General features: G+C 35.7%; 1 protein-coding gene across 1 annotated transcript in view; it reads right to left on the bottom strand.

Annotated features, from left to right (window-relative positions):
- TET2 (tet methylcytosine dioxygenase 2) overlaps window positions 1-14,212 on the bottom strand; it is a 138,289-nt gene that overhangs the window by 83,998 nt on the left and 40,079 nt on the right. The window lies entirely within an intron of this gene.

A 14,212-nucleotide genomic window follows, 5' to 3' on the forward strand; every position in this document is an offset into this window, starting at 1 on the left:
TGGAGGACTTGTAGAGAAGTGGTAACATAAGAACAGACATCCCAGCCCTCTTCCAGTGAATCACTGAAATAATCAAAAAAGAAAAATTGGAAAATATCCCACATCAGCACTAAAATACCAGGAGACAGTGCCAGCAGAAAGAAAGTTTGAGGAATTTATGGATAAACTGCATATGAATCCATATTAAAGGACAATGCTGAGTCTAATATCATAGTCCCTCTTCCTGAGCTAGTTGTAGAAAATAAAGAAAATCCTATCTGATTGCCCAATACCCCTTATTGTAAGGGGAGAGGGTAGGGGGAGGAAAGGGAGGTGGGGAAGGAATGGGAGGGGAGGGAAGGGAAGAAAGGAAGAAGGAGAGAGGAAAGAAGGCGGGAAATCAGACAAAACCAATTTATGAACCTGGACTAGAGCCCACAACAAGTGAAAGAGAAATACAAAGACAGACTGGGGAGTGGGGGGACCTGATCTCTTAAGCAATAGTTTCAAACAAACAGAAAAAAGTAATAATGTTCTAAATGTCCCCGTAAAAGAATGTTTTGAATAGTCTAAGGTACTCTCACATTTTTGTGGTAGTAGGTGAATCAGCCCCCCTTCAACGATGTATGAGTAAGTAGGGAGAGCAAATCCAGAATGATACCTATGAAAAAAATAAAACAAAAACCAAAACCAGAACTTCAACTAGAAGAAAAAAAATTAACATATTACTGAACAGTAGTAGAAGAGCATGCTTTCAGAAATGATTTGCTTAGTGTTCTAGAAATAAACTGTAGATCTCCTGTGCCTTGTCCTGCCAAAGGAAGTTTTCACAGGTACTATTTATTTATTTATTTTTCCCACAGGTACTTTTTAAAACAGCAGATAGATGACTAAATTGGAGAAGAGACTGCAATTAAGAAGTTAAGGAAAATAGAACCAGTTACCCTAATTCTACAGCAAAATATAAAAAAGAATTAAAAGAAAAAAAAATTGAGTTCATGTTACAAAAAAGTCCATCAAATAGAGAAAAAGCTGAACAGGTTTTTGTTTTTCTTTTTCTAAATAACTTTTTATTCAAAGAAGAAATGAAAACTTTATTTTTTTAATGAAAACTTCCGAAGAAAGGATTTCTGAGAAACAGGTAATGAATATAGTGCATCTTGAAATGCATGAGCAGAGGCTGAATTATAACCATAGCCTTAAAATCTTTTACAACACAAAATAGAATAAAAATAAATGATATACAAGCATTCTAACACAATAATTTAGGAAAATAAAACAAAATAAACTTAACCAAAGGAAAGTAATTAATAATAAGAGAATTAATTAATAACAAAAACATATATAGTAGGTTCCATGAATAAATCCAAGAGCAGATTTAAAAAATATATATATTATTTATTTATTTGTCAGAGAAAGAGAGTGAGCACAAGCAGGGGGAGCAGCAGGCAGAGCAGGGAGAGGGAAAAGCAGACTCCCTGCTGAGCAGGAAGCCCAGATGCAGAGCTCCATCCCATGACCCTGGGATCATGACCCTGGGATCATGACCTCACTTAACCAACTGAGCTCCCAGGCATCCCCCACTGTATTTCTTTGAAAACAATACAGTGGACAGAAAAATCACTAAGGCAATAAGAAAACACACACACGCACAAACACATTAGTGTAGAACAGAGGTGCTATAAATACAGATATAGAGAATATTAAAAAATAAAATGCTATACACTTTCGATGAACAAATTAGAAAACCTAGATAGAATGGTGGCACAGGGAAATACACACTGCTAAAATAAGCTCAAAAGAGGTATAATGCCTAAATAAATTCATATCTTTGGACCATAATCTTTAAACTTTTCAAATTATTATCTGACAATTAGTTCCAGAGCTCAAGTGTTCTCAAAGATCCTCTCTCAATTTTCCAAGAAATATGTAACTCTTAGGCTAAAGAAGAGATTATACTAAAGATTTTTCTATAAGTAAATTATTCTGAATAACTGAGAATACTTTATTCTATTAAATATATACCTGATATTACATGGTTTCTGTATTTTTAGGCAATAGTAGCCCATTATTCATTTGAATATTTATTAAGTGCCTGGTATGTATGAAGGATTCAAGATTCTTGTCCCTGAGGAAGACAGGTTCTTGAAACATCATAAGGAAATAGTGTTATCAGTTTTCTACTAAATTTTAATAAACATGCTTTGGAGACATAGAAAAGAAAGGGGCTAAATTTGCTTCGGGGTTGGGAGGACTTCACAGAGGTGTGTATCTCTTACTACAATTAAAACTGACTCAAATCACGTCTAAGACATTTCCTCAACGTCCTCAATCATGCTTCTGTCTCTTTTTGGTATTTCCTAGTGCTCGGCAGCATCACTACTGTAATTAGGAGTTCAGCAGATATGTTTCCGAGAACCAGGCACTCCTTTCTGTGTGATGAAGTGTGCCAATAAATATATACAAAGACCTTTCTTTGACACAAGTGCATTCAATTCCCAACCATTTACAGTATTGTTTAGGATTTTAAGCAGTTAGAAACAAGATTATTTTCCAGTAAATCCATAGTTGAAAATCGTCTCCTACCACATCCTTTTCCAACTATCTTTTGTTCTAGAAGATGTCTGCATTTACTAAATTTTCATTTTGCCTGCTATAGTTAACAGCCACTCCATCTATTCACAATAAAATCTTTATGGGCTAAATGGGTGATGGGTATTAAGGAGAGCACTTGTTGTGATGAAAACCAGGTGCTGTATGTAAGTGATGAATCGCTAAATTCTATTCCTGAAACCACTATTACCTTATATGTTAACTAACTACAATGTAAATAAAAAATTGATACAAAAAATATTTACGGTGCTAATACAGTAACCACTCTTTTGTTGTCAGTAATCCTATTACAAAACTATAGAACCTAAAGGATGGTACTTTCCCTTCAATAAAAATGACAAGAACTGAAAGAAAAGAGAGAGAGAGAAAACACCCAAGCTTCATTATAAAACGTAAGTAGAAATATGGTTCAAAAGAAGGGCTTAATGTGGCCATGATTTACTGATTAAAGTTATGATGTTACTAAACTGTCATTCAGAAGAGGACACAAAAGTCCACTGCCTTTAAGGAATACAGAATTTCAGAGAAGAAAAAAATCACCAAGATATTTGAGAACAATGGGTAATTAGAAAAGTGCTTCCTTTAAATATTTCTTTAACAGCAATGTATCAGTTTATGAAAAGATTAAATAGAAAAACTATGAATAACAGATTTTTAAGATAGAGGTTGTATGGAGCAGTGGGTAGAAAGCATTCAGAGGATCTGAGAGGCAGGCCCAGTGCCACCAGTAATTCAACATTCCACTGGAAGCAGCCACCTTACCTCTCAGAAGACTTGGGCTTCTTAAAGGCAAGGATCAGGAAAAACAATTAATTGACTGTCATATTATTTTTAGCATCATCTATTCATTAAGATTAATACAGGTTATTTATCCAGTTTTTGCAATCCTCTGTAGTAATAAAGTTTGAAGAGGTGTGTGTGTGTGTGTGTGTGTGTGTGTACTCATTCATTTATTTGTCTGGGAACTAGTGCATTGGACACATATCTTTGTTCACAATATGTCAAGGATTGAAGCTGGGGGACAGGTGTTATCTCACGAAACATGCAGTAATTCTCATGGTCACACAAATCTGAAGGGGAAGAGCTGATAATGTACAGATTTTGGATGAAGGTGTCCTCTTAACAGTACCTTATTTAACTATATTGGCAGTGATTCAACTCTACCCCTGACTTGGAGGTGACCTTCCATTGCTTTATACTAGGCTTCATGTAATCCATGATTAGTAGTCCTGAAACCCCCTCAGTAAAATTAATTTTTTTTAAAAAAAGCTCATATATAAGCTTTTATATCCATTTATTAAAGTGCCTAGTTTAAATGTTATCAACTGATAATTTTATTTACAGAAAGCTATTAAACACTGAAATGGGAACAGAAATTAGGACAGCACCAATGCACATATCATCTATCACTTTTAAATCCCTTTTCTTTTTTTTTTTTGCCTTACATCTGTTGTACTGATTATGAATGCATGAAAATAAACTTACTTTCCATAAAATTGTTAATAAATTCCTTGCATTAAACATAATAATAATTTAAGTCTGAATCATTATATTACATTAAATAATGTAAGTCTGAATCACTTCAATAGGAAAAGATTTCTTCTCCATAATGTATTTGGGGAAAGTGGGGCCTGTTTGGAAGAAGTGATTTTGTTTTCAAGGGCAATTCATCCAACTTTTTAAAATATATCACATGTAATGTTTCCAAAGTATATTTGTGATTTGCAAGTACTTAAACGATTCAGTTGAATAACTGAATTTAAAGGAAATTCTTATCAATCTTCCAGGGGTAGAAGGATTCAGCAACAGGTCTTTCAATCACAGTATTATCAAGTATCTCAAGACATAATTATCTCAGGAACATAAAACACAACAAAAGCACCCCAGTGAAGTCAACCTTCTTTCTCATTTTGATTACGAGTAAGACCTAGTTATTTAAAAAAATGTGTTGTGTGTGTATGTATTCATATCAGACAAACAAGAAGCAGTGTTTTCAGAAAGGGAGGAAAATGAAAACCAGTTAAAAAGTAGAAGGGAGTAAATGAGAATTAAATAAAAAGGTAATTAGATAGTGGTTAACTGAACATATAAAGAATAGGGAATTAGCAGATTTTTTTAATACATAAATATACCTCTTCCTAGGTTGACAAAACAAAACTCTTGAAGGAGTTCTTCCAAATAGAAATAATGGATGAACTGAGGCTTAGGGAAACAATCATGAAGTATAAAACTTATATATATCAGTTCTAATATCCTCTAAAAACAAATCACAGTTTTGTTTTTTTTTTAAGATTTTATTTATTTATTTGACAGAGATCACAAGTACACAGAGAGGCAGGCGGGGGGCGGGGGGAAGAAGCAGGCTCCCTGATGAGCAGAGAACCTGATGCGGGGCTTGATCCCAGGACCCTGAGATCATGACCTGAGCCGAAGGCAGAGGCTTAACCCACTGAGCCACCCACGTGCCCCCAAATCACAGTTCTTCATATCAATGCCAGTTGTGCTTGTTGTATCATTCTAACCCTCATATTCTAATCTTACTTAGGCCAAACATTCTCCGGTTTCTATGATTTATTATCAGGTATATTTACCTGCTATTCCTGATAAATTGGTTATATGGAAAATAAGATGAAAAATGCATTCTATGCACAACCCATGGAACATCTCTAAGTAAAGGCAAAAGGAATCACACATTCAGAACTGAGCAAGTTGCTTGGACATGTTCAAACCTACTTTCTAGTACATCCTTAGGTTCATGATTCATCACTGTGTCCAACTCACTGAATAAATTCCTTAAAATGACTCCAGAGAGGCCTTGCCAATCCCGTATCTGCCCTTTGTTTAGGGAAGGAGGACATGGTGGGGGTGAGGGGTGAGCAGAGTACATCTCATCCTTCTCCAGCTGCCTCCAGTCTGTGGGAGCCATCGATTATGCTGCTAGTTATAAATATAACCTAACTTTTAATGTTTTAAAAGGATGGTGTTATATCAAGAAAGTAAATCCTTTTCTCCTATAAAGTAAGGTATCTGATGCCTCCATTTTCCAGAGGAGAAAGTTAAGAATAGAGAAGAAGGAGGACATAACAAGTAAGAGTTCTTCTAAATTTTAGGTAAGATTTTAATTAAAAACATATGACTTGTTCTCTTAATGATTATCCACTTAAAAAAAGGAATTATATCAACAATTTAACCAGTAATAACAAAGAAGTCATCTTTACAAAATCTATAGAGGAAATGAGAGCAGTGTGTGTTTATAAACAACACATGGAATGGAAATAAATTTCATAAATTTACACAGGCTTAAAAGAGAAACTAAAAATAACAAAATGAAATTTAATAAATTAAATGTTAAAATCTTTAACACTGGGGTGCCTGGGTGGCTCAGCTGGTTAAGCGTCTGCCTTTGGCTCAGGTCATGATCCCAGGGTTCTAGGATTGAGCCCTGCCTCTGGTTCCCTGCTTAGCGGGGAGCCTGCTTCTCCCTCTCCCTCTGCTTCTCCCCCTGCTTGTGCTCTATCACTCTCTCTATCAAATAAATACATAAAATCTTTAAAATCTTGAACAATGATTTATACAATCACATTAGCAAATTAAAGATGGAAGAGATCTGGTTTATCAGCTGCTGGTGTAGGAAAAAAAAAAGTATGCTGCCACTTGAGTGTGAGGAAATGGCATGTACTCGCAGGCAAGGAAGCTAGTGTGCCCCAGGACTACAGTGACCTGTGACCAGACAACTAGATCTGAAAGTAGGCATTTTTTTTTTATGATAAATCCCAGTTGTCTGACCCATGTAATGAATAAAGTATCTTCTACATCATTAATAAAAACTACAATTTTTAAAAAAATATTTTGATATTAAGTCATCCTCCTTCCTGTAGGATGATAATCCTATCACTCAATCAGAAAGTATTAAATACTTAACTATATGCCAGACATTCATTCAGATATACTTCACTACTTTGCTACTCCAGGAAGACTTGCTAGTGCAATGAGCATCAAAGTAATCTCAATTTTTAAAATGTCTAAAAAAGTGACCCATCTTTGAAATGAGAAGGGAACAACTAAAGTACAAATTAAACAAAGAAAACTACTACATTATACCTTAAGAAAGTATGAAATTGCACAAGAGAAATAAAAACTTTTTAAAAAGATTTTTAATTTATTATTTGACAGAGAGATAAGGTGAGAGGGAAGACGAGGAAGGGAAGTGGGAAAGGGAGAAGCAGGTTTCCCTTTGAGCAAGGAATCAGATGCTGGCCTCAATCCCAGGATTCTGGGATCACGACCTGCACAGACATTTACTGAGCCACCATGGTACCCAGAAATAAAACCTCTTTGAGAACACCTGGTTTTATACTTTCAGTATATATGACAAAAAGTTATCCATTTGTTTTGTTCTAAGTGAAATACATTTAATATATTCAGGTGTTCAATGCTGCATTTTAATCAAGAAGTTTACTCACTCTCTTCTAGGACTTCTCATAATCTAGAAAAGCTGTGAATTCTAGTAATCACTTTACTATTTGGTTAGGGAAACTGGAACTCAGAAATATTTCCAAAAATGCTCTCTAGAGATCCAGCATATTGATAGAGCCCTGCAAGGTTGCACACATTTCCAGCCCTCTTAATACCATAAAGCACCTGGACAACAATGCCAAACCTATGGCTTCACAAAGAGCCCATGCTTTGAAGTACACTGATCACTTTTCTCCTCCTCCCTGAGACTAAAAAACAGAACAAAACAAAAACTGCTAGAGAACACAATTATCAACTAAACTTTCTGATATTTTCAAACAATTATCCAAATTCATGTTTTGCTAAACAAGGTCTTGAGTATTATTCATTAAAATTATCATCCAGTAGACATTAAATATCATCTGCAGCACCTTTCAAATTTCTCTCCCTGCCATGAAGCATTTATGCTTATCAATACTACTGGAATTAGAACACTGAATACATCCCTAAAGTCTCCCAAAAGAGCCAACAAAAACCACAAATCCCAGGGGCAATAAATTTAATTTGGGTAGAATACTGCAGGAACAAAACATTTTGGTAGTAAATGTTACATATACAAGTGTTAGTTACAACTGAGTATGTGTGGGGTTCAAGCTCTGAAATAATGTTAACTTGGTATATGATATTGCTATGCCTAGACAGCTGAAGTTCCAACTACTCACCTGCCATACTTCCTTACCTCCCCCCATTTCCATCCCCAAATGGGACAAGTGTTTTAACTATTTTAATAAGGACTGGAGGGGACAAAGAAAAAAAAAAGATATGAAAAAATCACAAAGTGAATGGTTTTGAGAGTGGCATTGAATGCCTACTATGTAGCCAGATGCTGTGCAAAATATTAGGAATAAGAAGATGAGACATGGCCTTTGCCTTAGGGATTTGAGTTTGTAGAGAAACAGGCACATGTGACTACAGTAAGTGTGGGGTTTGAGGAACGCAAGTGTCATAAATATGAGGCCCTGCTGATGAGAAACCTGAGTTGGGTCTTTATGGAAAAGGCAGAGGCAAGAAATAGCCAGTACAAAGGCTTCAATGTGTGAAATACGTTAGGTTCAATACCTATAAAGAGTTAGAAATAATTACCTCACGGAATTTGAGGGACAATATGGTGACCTGGAAGTTGAAGAGTAATTAAGAGCCAGATAGGGATATCAAGCATACAGTTTGATCTGTTTTCTGTAGGCCAATGGTTTTCCAAACTGAGGACTTTAGGTATCAAGGGTTCATAGAATTGTTCAGGGCCACACTGGTTAAAGAGGGGTGAGTAGGTGACCCTAAGAGTTGCCACATTGCATCTATTTCTGCACTGACCAGATGAACTCCATTGTAATTATAAAAATTTTGTGGGGTGGGGAGGGGGAAGCTTCTATTGCTTTAGGAAAGTTTAACAATGGGTATTCATCAAAGCATATTAAGAAGGAGAATACATGGTTAGATTTGCATTTAAGAGTAAGCACACTGGGACACTTTCAATTGACCAACAGGAACAAAAAGAATACCAGAGGGAACAGTTAAAAAATAATTCATGGAAAAAATGAGAAAATTCTGAAGAGAGGCAATATGGATAAGCTGGATTTGAGGATAGGAGTGGAAAAGAGAAGCAGAAGTTCGTGCCCAGTAAGTTCAATAGTAGCAATAAAGTAGGAAGCAAGCTGGCTAGGAGGATTTAAGAAAGCATACATGTGTACACACATGTAAGTATGGAGGAGGATTCAAGATCTTGAGAAGATGGCCAAGGTTTTTTGTTTATTAGTTTGTTTCTTAAAGTCCCTCTAAGACTCCTAGGAAAACTCAAGGACTATATATGCCTCTAGGAATTAGAAAAGTGCAATAAACATATACAATGTTAACTAAATGGTCACAGATTATCCAAGAAACCCATTAGTTATTCTCCCAATCTTCTCAACACTAAAATAGCCAAGATAACACACTACAGTAGCCCCTGCCTCCCGCCCACTTGTTTTTGCTTTTTGCAATTTTGGTCATCTGTGGTCATCCACCATCCAGAAGCAGATGATCCTCTTTCTGACACATGGTCAGAAGGTGCCATGTCACACTGCCTAGGCCATTCATCTCACTTCATTTCATCATGTAGGCATTTTCTCTTCTCACATCATTATTAAAAAAAGAGGTATTTTGATGGAGAGGAGAGAGAAAAGGTGAGAGAGAGGGCACATTCATGGAACTTTAATTAGAGTATACTGTTATAGTTGTTCTGTTTTTAGTTGTTGTTCTTAACCTCCTCCTGTTTCTGTAAGTTAAACTTCATCAGAGGTATGCATGTATAGGGGAAAAAACAGTATATATAGGGTACTATCCACAGTTTCAGGCATCCACTGGGCATCTTGAAACATCCCTCCTCCAGTCCTTCATAAGGGGAGACTATTGACCACATTATTTCACATTTTGAGAAAAAGCTTTAGTCAGATTAACACCTGTAAAAATGGGTAAACATTTCTAATGCCTTCATTTGCATTACAACTTTCTTCCAGAATATAAAGTGTTTTCATAAGACTTTCATTTCTGCTTAAAATACCCTGTGAGATCAATGGAGACTACTGATACTTCACTGTTTGATGGGGAAACTGAAACAAGAATGGTGAAAATAGTTTTCATAGTGTGTAATCTATTTTAGCATGGCTTACTTATTCTAAACTCATAGCATAGGTCACAGGTGGATAGGCATTAATGCAAAAAAAAAAAAAATGCTACAATGTTATTTGTGAATTCAAGGATTGCCAAAGTTCTCAGAATCCCATAAGAATGTCAATAGTCTTCTATAACTCAGTCTCTTGGGACATGGAGACAATGAGACCAATCTGAGCCTTAAAATATACACAAGATACAGCTTTCATACAGTTCAGCCATGACTTGTAGCACAATGTAGATATGTAATGGAGAGAGTAAAGAAACATAAAGAAAGATCTGTAGCACCACTGTAAATGAAAAAGTAAACATTTTCCTCTTTTAAATACACTTCTGCACACTGCTAAATAATTGAATTTTATTAAAAAGAAGAAAACTTTAAGTGACAGATGGCTAGGAGGATAATAGTTTGAAGAGCACTGCCTCAGATGACCTCTAGGATTTATTTTTGTTTTAAAGTCCTGTGACAAAGGATAAATCAATCGGGTTTGTTAGAATAATGATGATTGAATTTAGTTCATAAGACTGGTCTGCAAGAAAAGGACATTTGGAGTCTTCATTTTAAAGTCTATGTGGGGATTTAAATTTGAGATAAGAAAAGCCATTTTTCTTCTGAAAGACAAACAGAAAAAATACAATACTTGAAAAAACTGTTCTGTCTCAAACTATTGATGAAATAGAAGGATGACTTATTCTTTAATCAGGATACATCAACAATGACCATAGGTGGAAGAAAATGACTAAGGCAAGAAGAGTGACGCTTGTAAATGAGTAAGGTCTGGTTCATGAGAAAGGGTGAGAATGTACATAATAATCAGAAGAATAGCTACAAGAGAGTTCTAAAGGGCAAATCCAAATCTTCTCTTTTCTCCACAAACAAGAAGCAAAATACAAAGCACTAACACTTCTTAGAGATGACATGGAGGGGCAGTAGGTCTCAGTAAGGACACCCGGAATAGAACAGGTTTTGCCAATAGCTAATGATATGACCTTTAGGAAGTCATGTATTAGGTCTGGGTACCCTTTAGTCTGCCATAAAATTAGCCAACTGGACGAAGGTGATGTCTAATGGCCCATTTTGGGGCAATACTTTTACGATTCTCTGTTATTCCAACCTGGTATAAAAATACAATGTTTTGATAGGCATATTCTCTTAAAATTTTTGTACTAGGTTGATATTTACATAGATTTCAATGCACAGTGAAAAATTCCTCTTAGCAACTCAACTCACTCTGTCAAACATTACATGAACTTTATCCTTAGTAGTCTTAAGGATACCTACCCTGCATTGTTTCACCTCCATCACCATGAATTCAAACTCATGATATGCCCCTACTTCCCTATTTTCTTTAATGCCAACACTTAATCGGTCATTTAAAACCTGAAAACTTTTACTCTTATCTTCGATTTGCAATTAGTGAATAAATCCTCTGAATTTCCCCTATCAAATCTTTTTCAATCTTACCTCTAACATCATAATCCATGTTCTCAACTTCAATCACTTAAACCACTTCCTCCATACCCACCTAAACTTGTCAAAATAATATTGCTAATGACCTGGATGCATCTCTTTAAAGACTCACCTGCTTCCATTGCTTCTCAGTATTTGTATAATGGTATGTAATCATCATTAGCCTGGCCTAAGAGCTTTACAAAATTTGGCCTCGCCTGCTTTTCTATCTTCTCTCCCACCACCTGCCATCCCTATACAAGGTAGCCTCCCTCTGCCTACCCCTCTCGGCCTTTGCCTTGCCCACCTGCCCTCAACACCAACATCCTTATTTCTCTCCTTCTCATGCTGTTTTTCTTCCCCTTCTCCACTAGGATATCATTCCCTGTTTGTTTTGTTGTTGTTGTTATTGCTTTTATGGCTGACAGTGTAAAGACTATGGAACCATAACATATAAAAATTAACTTTAATTAGAACTTTTTCTTTGGAGGTTTTCTTTCAGTGTTACTGAGGTATAATCGACCAGTAAAACTGTAAGATATTTAAACTGCACAATGTGATGATTTGCTCTCCATAGAAATCATGAAAGGATTCCCCCCATCAAGTTAATGAACATATTCATCACCTCACAGTTTTAACATTCTTTGTGTGTGTGAGAACACTTCCACTCTCTTAGCAAATTTCAATTACACAACTGAAATTTAGTTATCAACTAACTAGTTGATATAGTTATTAACTATAGTCACCATGCCATACATTTGATTCTCAGACCTTATGCATCTTTTTATCTTTTTAAAGATTTTATTTATTTATTTGACAGAGAGAGATCACAAGTAGGCAGAGAGGCAGGCAGAGAGAGAAGAGGAAGCAGGCTCCCTGCTGAGCAGAGAGCCCGATGTGGGGCTCGATCCCAGGACCCTGAGATCATGACCTGAGCTGAAGGCAGAGGCTTTAACCCACTGAGCCACCCAGGCACCCAGACCTTATGCATCTTATAACTGGAAGTCTGTACCCTTCTGCCAACTATCCAATTTCTTCCTAGCCATCAAGATCCAGGCCACCATCTGCCATCTTCCTCTGCATCCCTTGAGAAGTCCTCCTCTAACTGTTTTAGTCTAGATGGACCTTGCTATTCCTTGAACTTCCAAAGTTCTTATCTGTATCACTTTCTTTGGTATATGTGTACATATTTACAGATGGTATACGACTTAGCTGTATAAGATCCTCTGACTCTGTTTGAATCACTTTTTACACCTCTAGGTCTTTGTGGCATTCTCCTCTACCTATTTTTCACCATATGACTTTATGGTGTATTTGCATTTTTTTTTTTTTTTTTTAGGTTTTAATCAAAATTAATCTTCTCATGAGGTCTTTCTTGACTACTTTATTTTTATTTATTTATTTTTTGGACTACTTTATTTTTAATTTCTACCTCACCACACTTCCAATTTTCTTTTTCTGTCTTAAATTTTTTATGCTTAGCACTTCTTGGTATTTAATGCACTATACATTTTTATTTATTTATCTTCTTTATATCTGTCACTCTAGATTTTAAGCTAAACAAGTACAGAAATGTACTTTACTTGCTTAGTAATGTACTTTGGGTCCTAAAGAGTACCTAGTACTTAATAGGCACTCAAGAAATAATCTTTGGTTGAATTTATTGTTTAAAAACTCAAAGCAACATTAATAATAGTCAAAATCATAATAATAAACAAATTCTAATAAAGATTTAGAATTAAGTTGTGCCAGGTCCTGTACATATTATCCATACATGTACATATATATCATATACGTATATAATCCCATTATTGTTACTTATGACCTATTTTCCTCCTTGCCAAATAAAACAAGGCTTGAAGAGGTTAAATAATTTCACCACAAACACAAAGATAATAAATATTATTAAAAACAAGTCCTAGGCTTATTTATCACTGAAAATATCTCCGAAGTTGAGCTTATCCAACTGTAAAAAGTTAAACACAAGATAACATTCTTTTCTGGATATGAGGGAAGAACTCCTCTGGGAGTTACTTGTGAAATAATTCTTTCAGTCTCTCTCTCACAAATAGTTAATACTCTAATTTCTTCTTTCCTTGTTAGTAATTTCTCTTACATTTTCCCTAGACTTTGCACTTCTTTCCTTTCCTACACTTCATCTCTAAGAAGAGAAAAATTCTGACTAATGTTATTGTAAAAATTCCATCTTCAAAATACATCTCAGTTCTCATATCAAGGTCAAGTACAGAATGAGTAGCCACAGTCCTCACAGCAAGAGGTAAAGCATGCATTACGGGAGGAGGGGAAAAGCAAAGAATGCTTTATTCATAATTACCTAAGATTTTCCAGCATGAGAGGGGAAAGAGGAAGTCTATTTTCAGTGACAATGAATACTCTAAAAATATTAGCATGCAAGGGGAAAATTTTCATTCTGAGAGTTAGTAGTGCTGAGTTCTCTTTCCCTTACAGAGTGATTTAAAATTCCCAGGGTGGAGAGGTAATCTAGGCAGATGTTAGTTGCCTTATGTCTTGAAAATGGCAACATCTAGGAATCATGGGAGTTTAACTGAGGACACACTGGGAAGGATTTCTCAGGAGCAGGTCAGTCCCTAAGAAATATCAAGTGGCAAAGTGGATACTTATATCCTCAGGCATCTAGAGTGAGGGCAGAGATTACAGCTACACAGACCTTTTAGAAGATCTGTTACGCTGAATGTATAAACAAGATTCAGTGAAGCTGAAGCTGAACTCTGCTAAAAGAGTTATAAAAGGAAAAAAAAATAAAAAGACTTCTTTTTTTTAATCTAGCCTCCATTTGCTTTCCAACAATGCCCCCATAATTTTAATTGACTTGAAGTACAGGCAAAAGTATACATAGAATTCATTCTGGTGTCCATCTTGAATATTTGGAAAACAGTATCAGATATCAGTTCCCCACTTCTGTTCATCTATATAAATGTTAATGGTCTGATAAATAACCCTTAGGTTGGGACACTCATTAGTCTGTCG

This window comes from Mustela nivalis, assembly GCF_964662115.1.
Source record: "Mustela nivalis genome assembly, chromosome: 4".
NCBI lineage: Eukaryota > Metazoa > Chordata > Mammalia > Carnivora > Mustelidae > Mustela > Mustela nivalis.